Source organism: Macaca fascicularis, chromosome 18, assembly GCF_037993035.2.
Source record: "Macaca fascicularis isolate 582-1 chromosome 18, T2T-MFA8v1.1".
NCBI lineage: Eukaryota > Metazoa > Chordata > Mammalia > Primates > Cercopithecidae > Macaca > Macaca fascicularis.
Window position 1 is genome coordinate 3,032,501 of NC_088392.1, and position 20,000 is coordinate 3,052,500.

At 38.8% G+C, this 20,000-nt stretch overlaps 1 protein-coding gene across 10 annotated transcripts in view; it reads right to left on the minus strand.

The window, feature by feature from the left end:
* Positions 1-20,000, minus strand: part of LOC123570032 (uncharacterized) — a 111,678-nt gene that overhangs the window by 22,395 nt on the left and 69,283 nt on the right. The gene's annotated exons all lie outside the window — the stretch shown is intronic.

Consider the following 20,000-nt stretch of genomic DNA (forward strand, 5'->3'; position numbering starts at 1 on the left):
TGGGCCAAAAGTGGAAGGCTGATACTTCCGATCATTCCTATACCTATTAAATGCAATGAAATTTCTTCATAATTGGGCTTTAAAATCACCCATTTTTAACAAAATGAATGGGTCATTGGATTCACTTATCTTTTTCCAGCACACGTAGTGGGAAATAACACAATGCCAAGCTTTTCTACAATCTGGGCCTCTTCCTGGCAGAGCTAGGAGCAGGTGCAGAGGCACCTTCCGGGAGGGCAGTCCTCCTGGGCACACCTGCTGCTGCATGAAGCTCTGGATGTTGTCAATTCTTGGCAATTCTAAGGGTGATGATGCTTCACATCGTCTAACAGGGACCTCCTTCGACTCCACAACTGTATTTCCTCTCTCCTGAAAGGTGATTCTGCCACAAAGCTTGTCAAAATCTTGGTAGATTAAGATACCCCCTATTTCCTTGAAGCATTGATCACACTTTTTTTAATGCAAAACTTAAATAAAATTCAATAATTTTTACCTTAAGGAATTGTGCTGGGGAAGCAATATATGATTTTAATTATTATCTTAATTTAACCAAAATTCAATACAATCTTTGGCATACTGCACAAGGAATACTTATCCAGAGGCGTGACTGAAGCTCTTTTAGTCAATAAATGGGTAAGGAAGTTTAATATGCCTCATTAGAAGCCCATATTTAAAGAAGAAAATATATAATTCCTACTTACTAATTTTCTTTTGCGCAGTTAATAGACTATCTGCATTAAGCAATGTATCCTAATTCCAGACACACTGCATTTTAACGTGACAGGGCTATTTTAGAAACTTTCACATCATGCTACTCTTTCAACTGGTCTTCTACGACTTTCATTTCCTTTATGACCACATTATAAAAAGCAATAAAGAAGACACAACTCTTTTCTATTATGCAGGGCCTACTTTCCAATTCCAGGCATACATTAACAAGTGCCAATAATTAACTTTCACTATTTCAAAAGTGGGAGCAGTTTTCAGCATATCAAAAGCAACGTGCAAGATGATGGGCTTAGTGGGCATGCGTTGCAGCTGATTTTGTCACCAAGAGACTTGATACTTTCAGTAATAAATCATAAAACTTCCCTATTTCTCAACATTCTGAGATAAGAGTGTTGGGATTCAAATCAATTTAGACATCTACATGCAGGCTCCAATCTTCCTAACCAGGGACACACAAGCTGTCCTTGTCAAATCACTTCAAAGTGAAGCAACTGAAAATATATTATCTTATAAACGCCATCGAGGCCCTTTCCCTGGAGCCTTAAACAACTACATAGAATTATCCACGATGACTGCAATTATATTCAGACAAGAGAAATCCTCAGAACTTCCTGACTGAATTCTGATGTTACTGCTTCAAGGTCAAAATGAAATCCCCTAACAACAAAATCATAAAACTGTACCAGGTAAACAGCAAGCGCCGCGCGTAGAAAAGTCATGTCTAGTGGGGTAAACCGCACAGACTCAAAGCCAGGTCTGGGTTGAGACCCGTCTGGCTTTGCCTCTCGTGAACTTCGTGACCTCGGGTAAGTTGCTTCATCTCCCTGAGTCTTGAGGCCTTCACAGTCAAATGCATAAACATAGGTAATCCCATCTACAAAACGGTGATGATGCTTCCTTCGACCTGAGAATGGGAAGGCCTTTCCTAAGTGCAATGGGATTCTAAAGCCTGTCCCTTATTTTCTAGCCGTCGTGTGCTCTGTTTTGTTTTCACGTTTCTAATAGGAGCAACCCAAAGCAAAGGAAAAGTAAGAGTCACTTGGTGCCCGGAAACTCGAGTCCTGTGAGCGGATCCTAATTACAGCTAGTCGAGCTGTGTGTGAAGAGGAGCGTGAATAGGAGGCAGAGAGGGTCCCTGCGTTTCCCCCGCATTGCCCAGCTAGGCACCTAATGAATGTCCGCCCGTACCACAATGAATGAGACCAGGGAGCAAGGCTGCCCCTGGCATTAGTATAGCTGAAAAACATAAAGGAAAGATAAGGAGGCCCTCCACGGCCACCCCGTTCCAGGTTTATAGCTCACTGTAACTTAGAGTAATGCTGGTCCACACAAGTTTGTTGTGTTCGTTAATTACTTAATGAAAGTGGAGTTTTGATGGATGACAGCCAGTAGAATTCATTTGTAATGAGCAGCGGTTCAGGGGATCACTCAAATGCTGACACCTTTCTTGTGGAAAGCTCCTTTTTAGAGTGCTTAATTGTAACATATTGCTGCTATTATTTTAAAGTAATAACTCATTATAGAATAGGATTTCTATACAAGCCCTAATAATTCTGTTATGTCTACCATGATTTTTCAACATTAGCTAATGAAGTGCCCCATCATTTATCAGTAAATAGCATCTAATGCTGCACAGTAAATCTTTTGACAGAATTATTTGTGCCAGCTTCCCAGATCAGGGACAATTAATAGAATCAGAACTGGTGATTTGGGAACCGACTGCTTGCCACGCATCCTAGTCTCCTCTTGCAATGAAATCATTTGACAAGTCCGATACAACAACCTCGTTTTTCATTCACTTTATCAGCTTCTGGCTTTAAATGACATCCATATCTATAAAAGGTATAGAACTTCACCAAAGAGTCAAGACACATTTAGGTCCAAACCAACCAGTGTAATTTCCCTGCAGCTATTCTTGCTAAATGCCTCCTATAAAATCCCTACAACGTAACATTTTGGGTGACTGCCAGTGACCCAGCCGAAACTGACCTGTGTTTTTTTTTCCGACTGATGTCTTACATTTCAGTGTGTTGTGTGACAGACAGGGAGGGAAGTCGTTTCAAAGGAGTTTCTTCTGTAGGTCACAGAGACAGAGCAAAGGAGGACCTCAAGCCCCTGCTAGTGTATGCTTTTCCAAAGTGCTGATCTCAGGTCTGCTTTGACACAATGCCCACACGCACACACCTCTTCAGTTCTATGCTGCTGATCTGAATATGAATGTTTTCATAATTGAATCGTCCACTCAGTTTTGGAGATAAAATTCAAAATTGCCATCTCGGACACCCCCCACCATATTTTAGAAGTACTGTACTACTACTTGTAAAGAATGTTCTTGATAGATTTAACCTCACTGCTAATGAACTCTGTTTTTTAATAAAAGCATTCAGACACATTTCGCAAGGGCTGTGCCGAGCACCCTCTCACACCTCCTTCAGTATCTGAGGTGCAGAGTTGCTGGGTTGCGCAGGTTGCCCGCCCCTCTTGTGCTCGATTGCTCGAATCTCTGGGAGATCCAGGTGAGGCCTCCTGGCGTGCCTGGTGTCTGCCCCAGCATAGCCCCAGCCTGGGTAGTGCCGTTGCTATGGCACTGCTGGGGAAATGCAGGCTAGAGATGAACAAGGGTTCAATGAGGAATCCCGACTGTTCCTTTCACACTTCCAGCTGCAAGACTGCTCAACACTTAGAGTTCTCTTAGGACCCTCGGTGTATGCTAATCGCCTCCACCTAGGTCAGTTGGTCCTTACAGAAGCAGCACCTCCTGCCAGTTATTTTGAGAAACTGGTACCTTGGGAATCAATTCAGTTCAACAGTAATTAGTAGTAGAATCAAGGAAAGTGCTAAATAGGAGGAGGTGAATTGCACGTTGAATTTCCTGATACCACACCGATAATTAGCCAATATCCCAAAATTTTATTTTCATACCATCTAGATTTGTGAAAATTAAAATAGCCACTGGGAAAGTGCAGGGCAGCTATCAGCTCTCGTCTGAGTGGTCTGGTTTAAGAAGGTTAGGTCAATATTCTGCCCTTTTATTTTGCAGTGTTATTTACTGTGGGAGGGAAGGATTAATTCAGCTATGTGGAATAGGCATAGAAAACTGTAAGAAATACATTACTACTGTATTTGCAAATGAGTACTCTACAACCAAGAGCAAATGTGTTTTTTTCTTCTCCCAGTACTTTCCAAGGCTCTTCAGGGCAGGCAGTGGGGAACCTCCTTAGCTTAGGCTAGAGGGGTCTTTTTGAAGCAAACTAAAATGACCCTTAAATAAATCTACCTTTAAATGAAATTCAGCAGCTTGCCTGATACTTAAAACATGGTGCACCCATAAATAACCAACCAAAACATATTACAAATGTTTCCCTGGCTGGAGTAAATAAAGAGAATCAGCGAGGCCCCAATCATGGGGCAAAGAGTGGGCGCTGGGCCGGGGCTGTTGGGCGGCCACCTGACACGCTCGTGCAGCCGCACCGTCAGTGGGGCCGGGCGCTCCTGTCCTCCACAACACCCTAAAACATGCCACTGGGCTTTTCAGAGAGTGTCGACTCTCCTTCCTTACAACTTATTTCCTCTCATTAATTTTTAATATTCATATACACTGCCTCAAAACTCTTATTTGATGAATAAAAAAATGACATACATAAGAAATGGAAAACATATAGTAAAAGAAATTCTTTTTTCTCCCTTTTCACTTACGTTTTAAAAAATCTATTTCATGTTTTATCATGCATGTTCTTCTTGGCTATTCAAAACTTTTTGGGGATTACAGATTATAAATTATTTATTCTAACCAGTTTCCCTTCTACTATCCTCACTCACCCTTGCCCCCAAATTATATCTAATAGGTAAAGTTTGGTTTTCTATAGGACAATTGCGAGTATTAGGTTGGTGCAAAAGTAATTGCAGTTTTGCCATTAAAAGTGAAGGAAAGATCGCAATTACTTTTGCACCAAGCTAATAGATACATATGAGATAGAAACTATTAGATTCCACCTTAACGGTCAATATTACACTAAAATTAGACAAAATGGAAATTCACGTCCAGCACTTGGCAGAGTACGCCTTACAGATAGGTTGATAGCTGATTTTCTTATGTATTAAAGTCTGTGTGTCCTTTTAGAAGCTGGAAGTTGCTACTAGGTAAAAGGCGGTATATTCATTAGTCCCCATAATAAGATATTTAAACTCTAGCATACTTCCTTTTAGTCAAATTTTGATAAAAACAACTTTAGGGAAAAGAAAATAGAAAAGGAAACACCGGCCCAGTTGCATGTGATGAATGAAAACAATTCTTCAGTCATTTAAAGAGATTCAATCATGTTCCGTAAAGAGGACCTATATTTCAACCTTTGAGAGAGACACTGCTTCACAGATGAAATGCTTTTAAGCAAAAACAAAAAACTCTGTGTTAAAGTTCTCCCAATAGAAGCACTTGGTTGTATTTGAGTGTGTCCTGCAGCTGGTCCTCCTGCGCCTCTCCTCCCGGCACAGCCTCCGTCAAACAGAAGATTAATATTTCAGAAGTTGTCATGGGCAGTTCCGTTGACTCTGTCGCTGCCGACGTCTGACAAGCTATTTATCATGTCGCTAAGTGCCAGCATTAAATTATCCCCGCTGTTATGACAGCGGCATTATTCACCAGGATTACAGCCTCAACACCATGATGCTTACAGCTGTTTCTGTCCTCCTTTTTGTCTTTTTAGAGATGTATTGATCTCTGGGCTATGTGTTAAAGGAAAAACAAAGATGGACGGAAGAGAGAAGGAAGGAAGGAAGGAAGGAAGGAAGGAAGGAAGGAAGGAAGGAAGGAGGGAGGGAGGGAGGGAGGGAGGGAGGGAGGGAGGGAGGGAAGGAGGGAGGGAGGAAAAGAAAGAAGGAAGGAAGGGAAGAAGGAAAAGAAGGAAGGAAGGAAGGAAGGAAGGAAGGAAGGAAGGAAGGAAGGAAGCCATAGAAATTGTAATCCGTATAATAGATCAGTCCATTGTATTATGTTTCTCCAAATTTGATCACCTTTTTTTGTTTTAAATTTACAGAATGTGTTTTCTTGGTTAGATCTTACTTATTCGTGGGAACCATACGAGATTAAGATGTAAATATATTGAAATGGATATTGATAAAACACTGCCTGTGGACCTGCCTCCTATTCATGTGGAAGAAAGTTTTCTGCATTTGTTACCTTTCCCCGCTCCTCCCTTGACAGCCAAGTGCCAGCTGGAGAACCGTTTGTTTGTAGTGTCTGTGACACTGGAGAGTCAGGAACGTTTATTTTACTCAGTAGAATTTTATTCAATTTTGTGAGGCTCCAGAGCAATTCAAATTTCAGGGTGAATATTTCTCCCTAGAAACCTCATGAGTTGAAAATGCTGGAAGACAATAAAGTTGTCAGCATTTTCCAATTTTTCAAAAGATCGCAGGGTGCAGCCGTCCTTCTTTGAGTTAAATTGCACTTGACTCAGAGGACCATGTCTTTCTCTCTCATTTATTATCCCATAAATGATGTCACTCCCAGGAAAGCAAACCTAATATGCAATCTGAGTTTTGTGGATTATATGATATGGCATATTGATTTTTATGGATTATATGATATGACATATGGAAGAGATGGAGTGGGTAGAGGTTGGGAATCTTCCCATCCAACCCAGTGCTAGCTAATGCCAACCAGTGGCCAGTGGACCAAGTCCATTCCCAGACCCTCAAAGGGGCCTCAGCACATCCGCCATCCTCTCAACTCTGCTCAGCAGAACAACCCAAGACCTGCCCAAGTCTGAGCCAGTTGTAACTCCAACCTCCGCAGTCCTCAAAGCTCAGTTCTTAACTTTGGAATCTTTCCATCTAGATGCATTTTTTGTTTATTGTACTGAGTTTACAGTTTCATTCCCAGGATGTTTCTTGTGTTAAGTTAACATTCCACTTGCTTTGAAAAGCATCAACATGTTTTTGGGAATTCCACGAGAGGACACTTGTCCATCATGTTCACTACAATGGGTTTTAATAAAGACTCCGAATCCGTAAATTAAGCCTTTTTGCTAATAGCAGAAAGCACTGAATTGCTTTACCACTGCTTTATAACCCTGCAAACCAAAGATGTGGTTTGGAATATTTCCTGACTTAGAAATGAATCTAGGTGAACTGTTCTAGAACAGTGATGCCCAATGTCTTTCTTGAACCAAGAGAAAGGGAGCTAGGGTGCTAGGGTGGGGAGACTGTAAAGGGAAGGAATGCGAGGAAGGGATGAGGGTGTGGTCAGGACAATCCCTGACACTCACCATCAAAACGTCAACATCCAGGGATGGCCCCTGACGATTCATCCCAACACCAGGCTGGGCTGCAGGGGATAGGAGTACAGCATTTAAGGGATGGCCAAAGACCTTCAGTAATCAACATAAGTAATAGTTTAATCAACATTTTAAAAACTTGAATTTGCCATCTGTGGCTTTCAGGCTTGTTTTTATAAAAAGTTTTATTGGAAATTGATGACAAAGAAGAGGATAGAAAGAGAAGACTAAATGGAAATGAAAAAAAGGGAGAAAACCTGAAGGCCTAATGAAATGAAAGGATCCTGCACAAATAATCTATACATAAACATTCTATGAGATCTGCATGTTTGCAGCCATGACACAGTGGTGCAAGGTACTGAAGCAAGGACTTAATTCACGTGAAACATGTACTTAGCACAGTGGGCTGAGCGTGGCGAGGAGGAAACCAACACTGTCCCTTACACAAGGTAGAAGTTTGTCTGTCCTCCCTGAAAGTCCAAAGGCAGGCAGTGTCTAGAAAGGAGGCAAATAGGTTATCGAATAATTATTACTGTTTAAAAGGATTACTATTATAAAGGGTTACTATTATAATCATGCAACTATACATATATTCATATACTTTTTAATGTCTTCCAAATATTATTTGTAGAAATAAAGAAGAAAAAAATAGAGACAAAAAGGCCTTAGTGACAACGTATGTTTGGAAATGCTCACCCTGGAAGCCAGGCACTAGTCCCACACAGGGCCCTCTGGATTTTCCTCCAGCCTATGCAGTTTCTGTCCCTTGCACTCACCTACACCACTCAGAGCTGCATGGGTCCCATAAACAAGCTGACATTGCTGAGGAGAAGGCAGTGCGGTCAGGGCTATCAGAACCTGACAAACACTCACCAGAGAGGGCCCAAGGGGGCAGAGCCAGGGGATGCAGAGTCTAGGGAATCTCTCTCTTGGACAGAGGCAGCTGTGCGGGTCTGCTGTGATCGGCAGGGGGGGGGAGTGGAGGACTAAAATGCCTAGCATGCAACCAGAAGCCAGGGTACTGAGGATAGATGGGATGGGCATGTGCCACCTGGACAAGGGAGGCCTGGGCTATTCCACACTCAGCATTATGTCTACACGAGGGGACTTGCTTTGCACTTGTTGCTCAATTGCTGAGACGCAGTAGCACTTTTGCAGCTTCTCCTAGCTACGTGTCCAAGTGTGTGGCCACTCAGCTGCAGGACAGCTTCTCTCCAGATTGAGCAATGACAGAGCACATCACAGAAGACCCTTCCTAGAGGCAGACATGGCAATACCAGCTACTGTGTCAGAGGGGGTTGAGGAGAAATCACTGTTGCAGAGCTTCAGCAGCCTCCATGTGCACATGAGGCGAGAGCCCCTGATGGTCACTAAGATGCTTCTTTCTAAGTGGATGAAATGCACCATCCCTTATCCCGTGGATCCAACTCTTGACAATCGGCCTCACTGTTGTCATTGTAGCAGCCAGGGTCTTTGGTGTTGCCAGAGTGCCCTTCTGATGGTCACCAACAAGAGAAAATCAGGGAAGCACAGGAAGGTAGACACTAAGGGACTGTGAGGGAGTTGCAAAGAGTCGAGTTTATGGGACTAATTGGTACCCAACAGGGAAGGCACAGGGACCAGAATTGAAAATTATCTCAGAGCGAAGCTTGATCCTTGGACCAAAGGAGCACATGGCTGCACCCACAAGTTCAGCAGATGGAGCTGCCTCCTTCCATCTTATTCACCAAACTGACCTTATGAAAACACTTTAAACATTTCTTCTGCCTTTTGTTCCAAGAGCAAGAAATCTCACTTTAGCTGGAGAAAGAAATCTGGAGAACAATTCATCCAACAAGAGCAAGACCCACAGGCCTCTCAAGTGCACACAGAACTTTCTGCCAGATAGGCCACATGCTCATCCAGAAAACCAGGCTCAAGGAAATTTTAAAATATTAGTGTCTTGCAAAGTATGCTCTCCAATCACAATGGAATAAAATTGGAAATCAATAACGAAGAAAATTCACAAACACATGGATATTTAAAAATACAGTCCGCAATAACTAATAGGTCACAGGATAAATCACAAGAAAAATTAGAAAATACTTTGAAATAAACAAAAACAAAACCACAACATACTGAAACTTATGGGATGCAGTGAAAGTGGTGCTCAGAAGAAAATTTGTAACTGTAAATGCCCACATGAAAAAGGAATAATTTCAAATCAATAGTCTTTAACTTTGGTAAACTAGAAAAGGAACAGCAAACTAAATGTAATAGAAGCAGAAAGACAAGAGCCGTAAAGATTAGAGCATAGAAAATAAAAATGGAGAACAAAAAAACAATAGATAAAGATCAATGAAACCAACGTTGCTTCTTTGAAAAGATAAACTTGATGAACATTTAGCTAAACGGATGATGTAAAAAATAGCAAAGACTCAAATTACTAAAATCAAGAATGAAAGGAGAAGGAATATGACTACTGATTTTTGCAGAAGTAAAAATTATTACAAAGGAATGCAATGAACCATTTTGCAACAACAAATTAGATTACCTAGATGATATACCAAGCTCCTATAAACACATAAAGTTTCAAGACTAACTCAAAATAGAAATCTGAAGACACCTATAACAAGTAAAAATATTGATTAATAATCAAAAATCTTCAAACAAAGAAAGATCAAGACTAGATAGCTTCACTGGTAAATTTTATCAAATCTTTAAATAAAAATTAACACCATCCTTCTCAAACTTTTCCAAAAATGAGAAGTGGAAGGAACTGTTTTTAAGTCATTCTATGAGGCCAGTTATTGTCTTGTTACCAAAACCAGATAAATACTTCAAAAGAAAACAGAATAATATTGCTATGAACATAGATGCAGAAATTCTAAACAAAATAGTAGCAGAAATACAAGATTAGTTTAACATAGGAAAATCAGTCAATGTATTTTATATGGTATGTAACATAACATAGTACTAGAATAATGGGAAAAATATATAATTACCTCAATAGATGCAGAGAAAGCATTTGATAACATTCAACATTCTTTCATGATAAAACAAACTACAAATAATTATCAATCAACTAGAAGATAACTTCCTCAACATGATAGAGGACATCTATGAAAAACCCAGTTAACATCCTATTTAATGATTAGAAACAGGAAACATTTTCCCCAAATGGGGAATAAGACAAGAATGTCTGTTGTTGCTCCCCAATTAATGTTGTACTAGAGGTTCTAGCTAGGAAAATTAGGCAGAAAATAAAATAAAAGCTATCCAGATTGGAAAGAATTAAGTAAAACTTGTCAGATAGATAGATAGATAGATAGATAGATAGATAGATAGATAGATAGATAGATAGATAGATATTTTAGACAGAGTCTTGCTCTGTCACCCAGGCTGGAGTGCAGTGGTGCAATCACAGCTCACTGCAGCCTTGACTTGATGAGGTCAAGTGTTCCTCCTACCTCAGCCTTTGGAGTAGCTGGGACTACAGGCATGTACCACCATGTCCAGCTAATTCTTGTATTTTTTGTAGATACAGGGTTTTGCATGTTGCTCAGGCTGATCACAAACTCCTAGGCTCAAGCAATTCACCGGCCTCAGACTCACAAAATGCTGGGATTACAGGTGTGCACCACCATGCCTGGCCAAGTAAAGCTATCTTTATGTATAGATGATATAATCTTATATACAGAAAATTCTAAAGAATCTACAAAAACAGAATGAATAAAGCAGTTCAGCAAAGTTGCAGGATGCAAAGTTAATATACAAACGTCAGTTGTGTTTCTATATACTGGAAATGAACAACTTGAAAATGAAAATAAAATAATTATTTACAATAGCATAAAATAATAAGATTTTTAAGAGAAAATTTAACCAAAGAATTACAAAGCCTGTATAATAAAAAAAGGAAAACTACAAAACATTGTTGAAATAAATTAAAGAATATCTAAATAAATAGAAAGACATCCTGTATCATAGATTAGAAGGCAGCACCCTCCAAACAGATACATAGATTCAGTGCAATTCCTATCAAAATTTAAGCATTGATATTTTTAGATATGGTTAAGCTGTTTTTATAAGTCATATGGAAATACAAGAGACCCCAAACAACCAAAACAATCTTGAAAATTAGAAATAAATTTGGATATCTCCAACTTCCCGATTTTAAAACTTACTACAAAGTTACATTAACCAAGACATTTTGTACTGGTATAAAGACAGACACATGGACTAATGGGATAGAATGCAGAACACAGAAACAAATTCTAACATCTATGAACATATGAATTTTGACAAGAGCACCAAGACCATTTAATGAAGAAACGACTGTCATTTCAGCAAATTGTACTGGGACAACTAGATATCCACATGCAAAGGAATGAGCTTGGACCCCTACCTCACACCCTATACAAAAAATCACTACAAGGGATCAAACACCCAAGCATAAGTTTTAAAGCTAGAACTTTAAAACTCTTAGAAGGAAATACAAGTGTAAATATACATGACCTTGGATTTGGGAACAGTTTCTTATATATGATACCACAAGCACAAGAAACCAAAGGAAAAATAGCTAGATTAGACTTCAATGAATTAAAAACCTCTTGTGCATGAAAGGACCCATCATTCAAGAAAATGGAAAGATAATTTATGGAATGAGAAAAATACTAGCAAATAATTTATTTGATAAGGGCCTAGTATCCAGAATATATAAAGAACACTTACAACTCAACAATTAAAAAGCAAATAACCCAATTAAAATGTGAATAAAGAACTTAGATATTTCTCTAAAGAAAATATATAAACACACAAAAAGATGCTAAATAACATTAATCACTAGGGAAATACAAATAAAAACGAAGATTAGATACCACATCACATCCACAATGATGACTGTAATGAAAACAAAAAAAAAATTAAGTGTTTGTGGGAATGTAGAGGAACTGGGCTTCTCATGTGTACAGCTGGCAGGAATATAAAACACTTCAGCCAGTGTGGAAAACAACATGGCAGTTTCTCAAAAAGTTAATATAGAATTTCCATATGACATCACAATCCACTCCTAGATATGTACCCAAAAGAGTCAAAAACCTGTTTGTACAAAAACTTGTACTCGAATTTTCATAGCAATCTTATTCCTTATAGACAAAGCATGAAAATAAGCCAAATATCAATCAATTGGATGCATGGATAAACAATACCTGGCATTCATGCAATGAAATATTATGCAGTCATAAAAAGAATGATTTATGATACCTGCTGCAACACGGATGAACCCAGGAAATATTCTCAGTGAAAGAAGACAGACATGGAAGGCCACATATGGCATGATTCCATTCATATGAAATGCCTAGAAAAGGTAAATTAATGAAAACAGAAAGTGGATTAGCAGTTGCCAGGGGCTGGTGGAAGGTGGGATTGGGTATTACTGCAGATTGTGGAGTTTCCTTTTAGGACAATGAAAATACTTTGCTATTTGATAGTAGTTGGCTTTACAACCTCGTGGCTATACTAAACCACAGAATGATACACTTCACAAAGATGCATTTTATGTTTATGTGAATTATATGTCAATTTTAATTTAAAAATAGAAAAAGATATAGAGGAAGAAAAGAAGAAGAAACATAAGCCTCCACTGATGTCCTAGGGTATCTGTGAAATGCAAGAGTTGATATGACACCTCTGGATAATTTGGAAGTGATGAAATACATTTTGAAAACTTAAATGAATTTTTATGAAACAGTCTTTTACCTGTCTGGGCTTATATCTCCTTACACATAAAATATTACAATAAAAAAATTAAAGCACATAAATACGAAATACAGAAAATGAAGATGAAAACGTAAGACTTATTTAACCCAATGTATAATAAATATAACCCAATGTCATAATAAATATGACATTGAGTCTCAAAAAGATGAGAAGAGTGAGATAGAAGCAATGTTTGAAGAGATAGTGGCTGATAATTTTACCAGTGTGACAAGGAATACTAAACCATGTTCAAATAGTTCTATGAATGTCAAGCAGAATAAACCACACATAGGCACATCATACTAATTTCCCTTTGGATATATTTATAAGTGGAAAACGAAATCTCGATGAAGTGGAAGAAACTATTGGTCCATGAACAAGAATAAATTTCACAAACATCAAGTATAGCAGAACAAGCCAGACACAAATAAGGCACATACTATATTCCTTAAATAATAAACACACAATTAATAAAATAGTAACACCCACTTCACTAACCCCCAAAAGAAGAGAAACGTCTAAACGTCTTTATTATGATTCAGCCTTAAGCTCCAATTTCGATACCAAATATTCAAAAAAGAAAAAAAATGCAAAGTCAAGTTTGTGTATGGTTTGTTTTCATTTTAACTACTTTGGATTCAATTAGTTGGATACCATTCATTTGGATTTGAAGGATGTGGAAGAGAGGGAGGACATGTCATTAAACATACTGCAAACGTACACGACAGTACTGCAGACTCCAGGAAGTGTTAATGTCCTTAATGATCTAGAAAAAACAAAGGAGAAGGGTAGGGATTCCTTTTATTTTAGTGCAGACATGTCCATGCATTTCCATACACAGGTACACACATGTACACACATACACACACACCCTTTGTACTTCGTCAGCAGCTGAAGGCACACCAGTCCCCAGAGCTTCAGCCCACCCCGGGCCTCACCCAGCACAGTACGGTCTCCGTGATTACCATGGGCAAAGGAGCAAGGCTGAGAGTGTTTTGAAGGATTTTGAAGGAAAGGCATGCGCGTCTTGTTTATTGGATGTTTGTCCTTTTCTGTGTTTGAATTCGTAGGAAGTAAGTTCTCACTAAACTACCAGATTTCATTTAACCTCAGTATCTGTGGCACTGCCCTGCTCTGAGCAAAGCTGATGTCCCAACCCTTGCCACAGGAGTTGGAGAAAACACCTTCTCATGTCCTTCCATGCATGCTCCCCTTCTCAGATGCCCCCTTCATCCAGATGAACTGGAAACCCAGACTAGTTCGGAAAATTGGGGATGTAGTTTAACAAAGGAAAATCTAATTTTGACTTATACACTAAAATTTTTTTGGTATCTAATAGAACAGAACAGAAAAGGTGGAATAACTTTCCATTATACAGGTGAGACTCTCAGACTTTTCCAGGAGACCTTTGCTTTTGGTTGAGGTTTAAGATAGCTAAAACTTTGTGCAGTTTAATGCACATTGGGCAGAGAAAGAAAACCTTGGGATCATATCAAATGTAAATGTGTAACTATATTTAAAGTCCTTTATCTATGAATAATATTAGTGCATTAAACAAGAAAAATAAATTTGAAAAAGCTGAATAATTTGTTTTCTTCTCAAATTATCTCAATCATGTGCAATATTGCAAAATCATGTGACTCCTTCCTTTTTTAGTGTAACAGGAAATCAAAAAGATCCATAAACTAGTAAAAAGGTGAGAGGTAATTTTCATAGATTCACTATTTTTATTCAAATATCTCTCTATACTACTTTTCAAAAAATGCAAAATAAACTGAAAAAGACATAGTCATCTCCCATACACACACCACCTACATTGTGCATTAACATTTGACTGTGTTTGCTTTAACACCTATCTACCCATCAATCCATCTCACTTTTGAAGCATTTAAAGTCATTTGAAGGTATTGTTACGCTTCTCCATAAACATTCTAACATGTGTCTCATTATCTAGACTTCATCATATGCTTATGGCTTTCTATTTCTTTGGAGGTGATATTTATGTACAACAAATTCACAAACGTGAAGCGCATCTTTGCTGAGTTTGGCAAACTCAGACAGCTGTGGAACTCGAATGGTGTCAAGGCCAGAACACACCGTCGCCCCCACTTCTCTCTGGGCCTCTCCCAGTTGACACCTGCTTCTCACAGAGGCAAATGCTGTGTGGATTTCTTTCATCAAAGATTAGCTTTGCCTGCATTGAATTTTATGTGAAGGGAATCTAACAGTATGTATTTTTCTTCTACATAAGGACTTTCACCTACACTAACGTTTCTGTGATTCATCCATTTTGTTGGATGTTATCAGTGGCTTTTTTTTTTTAATTTCTGAATGGTAGTCTTTTTTTGAACATTTCTTTCCATTTCCCTTGGCTCAATATGCAGAGGTGGAATTGCCACTTTTATTTTCATTTTTGTTCATTCTTATGTATTATTTGAATATTTGCAGAAAGGTCATATCAAATATGCAAATATTTGAATATTTGCAGATCATATCAAATGTAAATTTGTAAGTATTTTTAAAGTCTTTTATCCATGAATAGTATTAGTGTATTAAACAAGAAAAAATAAATTTGAAAAAGCAGAATAATTTGTTTTCTTCTCAAGCATCTGCAAAATCATGTGACTCCTTCCTTTTTTAGTGTAACAGGAAATCAAAAAGATCCACAAACTAGTCAAAAGGTGAGAGATAATTTTCATAGATTCACTATGAAATTCACTATGTCATATAGTTAATGACCTAATGACCAATTTAATAAAAGTAAATGTACATAAATCAACTTCAATAGCAAAAGAAGATAAAACTTTATAAGTTCAAGTGGAACCCAGCCTTCCCTTAGGTAATTATTTGGTGAACATTTAACACTTGATTTTATCTAAGATCACCCTGAAGCAGTGGAATCGGAATTTGAACCTGGGCCATCTGGTTCTGGAATTCAGGCCAGGATTATCTGCTTTTTTATTGTTGTTCACTTGAATTTATTTAGGGAAATCTAAAACGTTCAAGAAAATGTTTGCTGTAATTAGTGCCACACCTCTGAGTTCCAGAGCCAACATAGTGCACCTTTCCAAGATTACAGGGTGTGAACACCCGTCATACTCAAGCACACAGAGGCACACACAAGCACACGCATAAATACAGCACAGCTTTCCAAGATCACAGGGTGTGAACACCCGTCATACTCAAGCACACAGAGGCACACACAAGAACACGCATAAATACAGCACAGCTTTCCAAGATTGCAGGGCATGCACACACATTGCATACAAACAAACACACAGAGGTACACACAGACACACACAAAAACAGCACACCTTTCAAGATTGCAGGGTGTGCACACACATCACATACACACAAACACACAGATGCACACACAAATGCAGGCACAGAGACACATATGCAGGTACAAACGCACAGAGGCACACTTACACACACAAACACACAGACACACACATAGACACAGACACATGTACAAGTACAAATACACACACAGACATGCATATATACACTCACACACAAGTACAAACACACACAGACACACAAGAGTACAGACATATACAATCACACATAAACACACAGACACACAAGAGTACAGACATATACAATCACACATAAACACACAGACACACATACACACATGTACAGATGCACACACAGACACAGACACATAATACACACTACATATACATGTGTTTTGAGGTATTTTGTGAATATATTTTACTCTGTGTATAATAAATATTAATGCAAAGTATTTGTTCATCATTTGTTGATCTGTAAATAATTTTTTTCCTTACAATACATTATGCTTTTCAAAATGTTAGGAAACCTTTATCTCTCTTACTCAATTTCCAAAGTCAAACTGGGAGGAATAATTGTGTATTTTATGCTGTGAGCTCAGTGTTGAGGAGCCCTTTTCCATGGGCCCAGCTGTCACACGGGCTCTGTGTTCAACAGCTTTTCTGAACAGTCCACTTTCTGACCCATTTGGGTCAATGCAGTGTTTAGATGGGGGTGTCGTCCTTCAGAAAACCATCTGAACTTTGGAGCAAGCTGTCCTTGAACCAGGAAATGAATACAAGTTATGACTTAGTTTGGTGCCATAGGATATATTCTAGAAAGTGAGACTGCACTTAAATGGATGCTGACACTATGTCAAATCACCAGATTTGGAAATGATCAGTCAGAAAAAAAAAAAAACAAAACATGTTTAGCATTGCTTCCATCTGAAGACACAAAAAATAACGTGGACAAGGAAATTGCAAGTAACACAGAAGTGACAAAGATGAACTTAAAGACAACCGAAAGACGAGGGGCTTTGTTCACAATTTATTCCAAGTTTTGTGCAACACAAATTAAATACAATACAAGCTACTTTTCAATTAATAGAGCGAACTTTCCCCCATAGATTCAAACTGTTAATAAAAAGAGAAAAGATAATTGCCCTCCTCTTAACTGCCCAGTATTCTGTCCCTGGAAATGGGAATGATTTCTTTAGATTCTCTTGTGATTACTTTCAAAGCTATTGTGAGTTTATGAGTGCTTTTAGCTTCTAATGCTGCTTCAAATGTCAATCTTTATATTACTGAAGGACAATTAGGCAAACCATGTAATTGTATTGTCACTTATTAATTTCAAGCTCCAATGTCATAAATTATATGCTTTAATTAATACTGTGTCAACGGCAGTCTGTAACTTTGAATGCATACGGAGGTTAACAAGAATACATAATTAAAAGAAAACAGTGGATAAGGGCACGGCTGAACAGTTTATAAAATTAGGCAAGAAAGCGAGTGCTTTGTCAGCACGTGTGCACCATGATTTACAAAAAAGGATGGAGGGATGAATAAATGAGAGCAGAGAAATTGAGACCATAAAATTAGATAATAAAAATGAATTCATAAATAAATAAATGAATGAGCAAACACAATAAAGCCTCTCTAAACCAAAATGCTGGAGATATTGGGTGTATTTGGCAATAGATTTTTTTCCAATAAATTGAGTTGGCTGAAAGCCTTCTTAGGTTTCAATCCTCAGTGTCGGAGATTGTTCTAAACTGTGTACCTCACTTGCCTGCTTTAGTAAATACAATCAAGTAAAAACATTCAGTGGTGTTGTGGCTGGAGAAGGTTGTGGGGCTTCAGGGACTTCATTCTGAACAGCATTTCTCATCCCCCAGAAGCGCAGTGTTGACTGTGAAGGGAATTTGGCTGCCTATGCTCTATCTAAAGATATCACAGACAAGATGTTTTCAAAAGACATTTCTAGTGTTGCTGCTAGGATTTTCTTGCTACCGTTTTAAAAATAAAATTAGAATGAAGATTCTGTTTAGGAATGACTTCAGGAATCACAGAAAGTCAGAATTAGGAGGAACATCCAATCCTGTCTGGTACAACCTGTTTGTTTTGCAGATTTGTCACCAAGCCTTTCAAAGTCAAAGGCAATTGAGCAGCAGAGACCAAAACAGGAGTCGTGGGTTTACTCTAATCACGAGGCTAAAGTAATATTTATATGTCCTAAGGTGGCAAGTTATATGAACCCAAGATAGAGTCAGAAATGGCTTATATTAAGTTTGTGACCAGCCTGGGCAACACAGGGAGACCACATCCCTATAAAACTTTTTTTTTTTTTAATCAGCTGGGCATCGTGGTGGTGCAGCTGTGGTCCTAGCTACTTGGGAGGCCAAGGCAGGAGGATCCCTTGAGCCTAGGAGTTTGAGACTGCAGTGACCCATGATTGCACCAATGCACTCCATCAAAAAGAAAAAAAGCAAATTCTGCAGGAAAAATCAAGGGTGCCAGCGGCACCTAACTTAGGATAGGAGGTAACCCAGGGAGGCCAAGGAGGAAGGGAGGTAGCCCAGGGAGGCAGGAGAGGACTCTGTGAGCCAAATGCCCATGAGCTGGTGGTTGGAAGGTTGGAAAGGCCACAATCTCGCTGTTTCTGAGGTGTCAGAAACACCTGGCAACGATGGTTATTTCAACCACGTGAGGGACAGCAGGTGCACAGTACATTTCACTTAAGCAGAGTGAACGCTATGAAGTCACCGTAGACTTCACCTTCTTCCCATTGATGATGCAACTGGCTATAGACGTTTTCATTCCTTGTTGTGGAAACATCTCCATCTTCACAAAATTATTTTCCAAATAGTTTTGTCCTCGTTGTAATGAGCATATTGTCCTTTCAAAGTGAGTTGTAAAGGCATATTAAGTGACCCCGTGTATGTGAAATCATTTTTTAATGTTAATTAAATATGTCAGACTTCCACAATACAATGAACTTTGGTACACGTGTCGATTTTCTTCTCAAGCCTCATGGCGAGGGGATTTGAATGTGCCATTTTCTACCTTAGTGACGGCAAAGTCATGTTATCTGCTGGGCTTCAGTTCTCACCTGCCAAATGAGGGCAGCAAGGAACTCACAGGACAGCTCTGAGAGTTCAGGGGCTACGAAGCGGAAGAGCACGTGCTGAATTATTGAAGGCCAAGCGCAGGCGGGATTTGCTTACGGTGGTTAATACCTTTTAGAAAAATGTAATAAAAATAATAAAAATGTAATAAAAATTGGAGGTGCCTGGCTTAGGCAGCAAGGAGGCCAGATTTGATTTGATTTTCAGAAATATCAGGTGTTTTCTGAAAATTGTCTATTCCTGGAAGCACCCTGAGAGGTTCTGGTTCATTATATGAAGTCGTGTAATTCTTTGGTCAACCAGGTTGGGGGCCATCAATCTTCAATGAGCGGGAAGGCACATCACTGAGCAGGTCACTTCAAGACAGTCACTTTCTAGTCCATAATGCTGGCTGGCAAAATTATGGGCAGCTTTGCATGGTCATGGCTGGCAGCGGTGCAGTCAGTGGAGTCCTACTGTAGAGTATTTCTTATTCATAGCTACATTTTCTGTATAATTTCTAAGCATAGAGACTGTGCAAATTAGCTGCATGCATCATCTCATTTAATTTTCACAAGCTTATGAGGTTAGTACTAATAATCTTCTGATTATAAGGGTGAGGAGATTGAGGTTTCAATTGGTTAACTATCTTATTCAGTATCGCACAACGAGTAAATGCAGACACTAGGTACGTCTAAAGCCAAAGCCTATGTCCTAAATCACTCTGAAGCAAGTAGTCTTTATTGCAACACTCTACCTCCTACAATTCGAGAGCCTTTTTCCTGAAGAAATCGTTCAATACAACGAAAAGTTCTAGATAATAAAGAATTTCCTTGATTTTTTGAAATATTCTATGTATTCAAAGGTTGGGACAT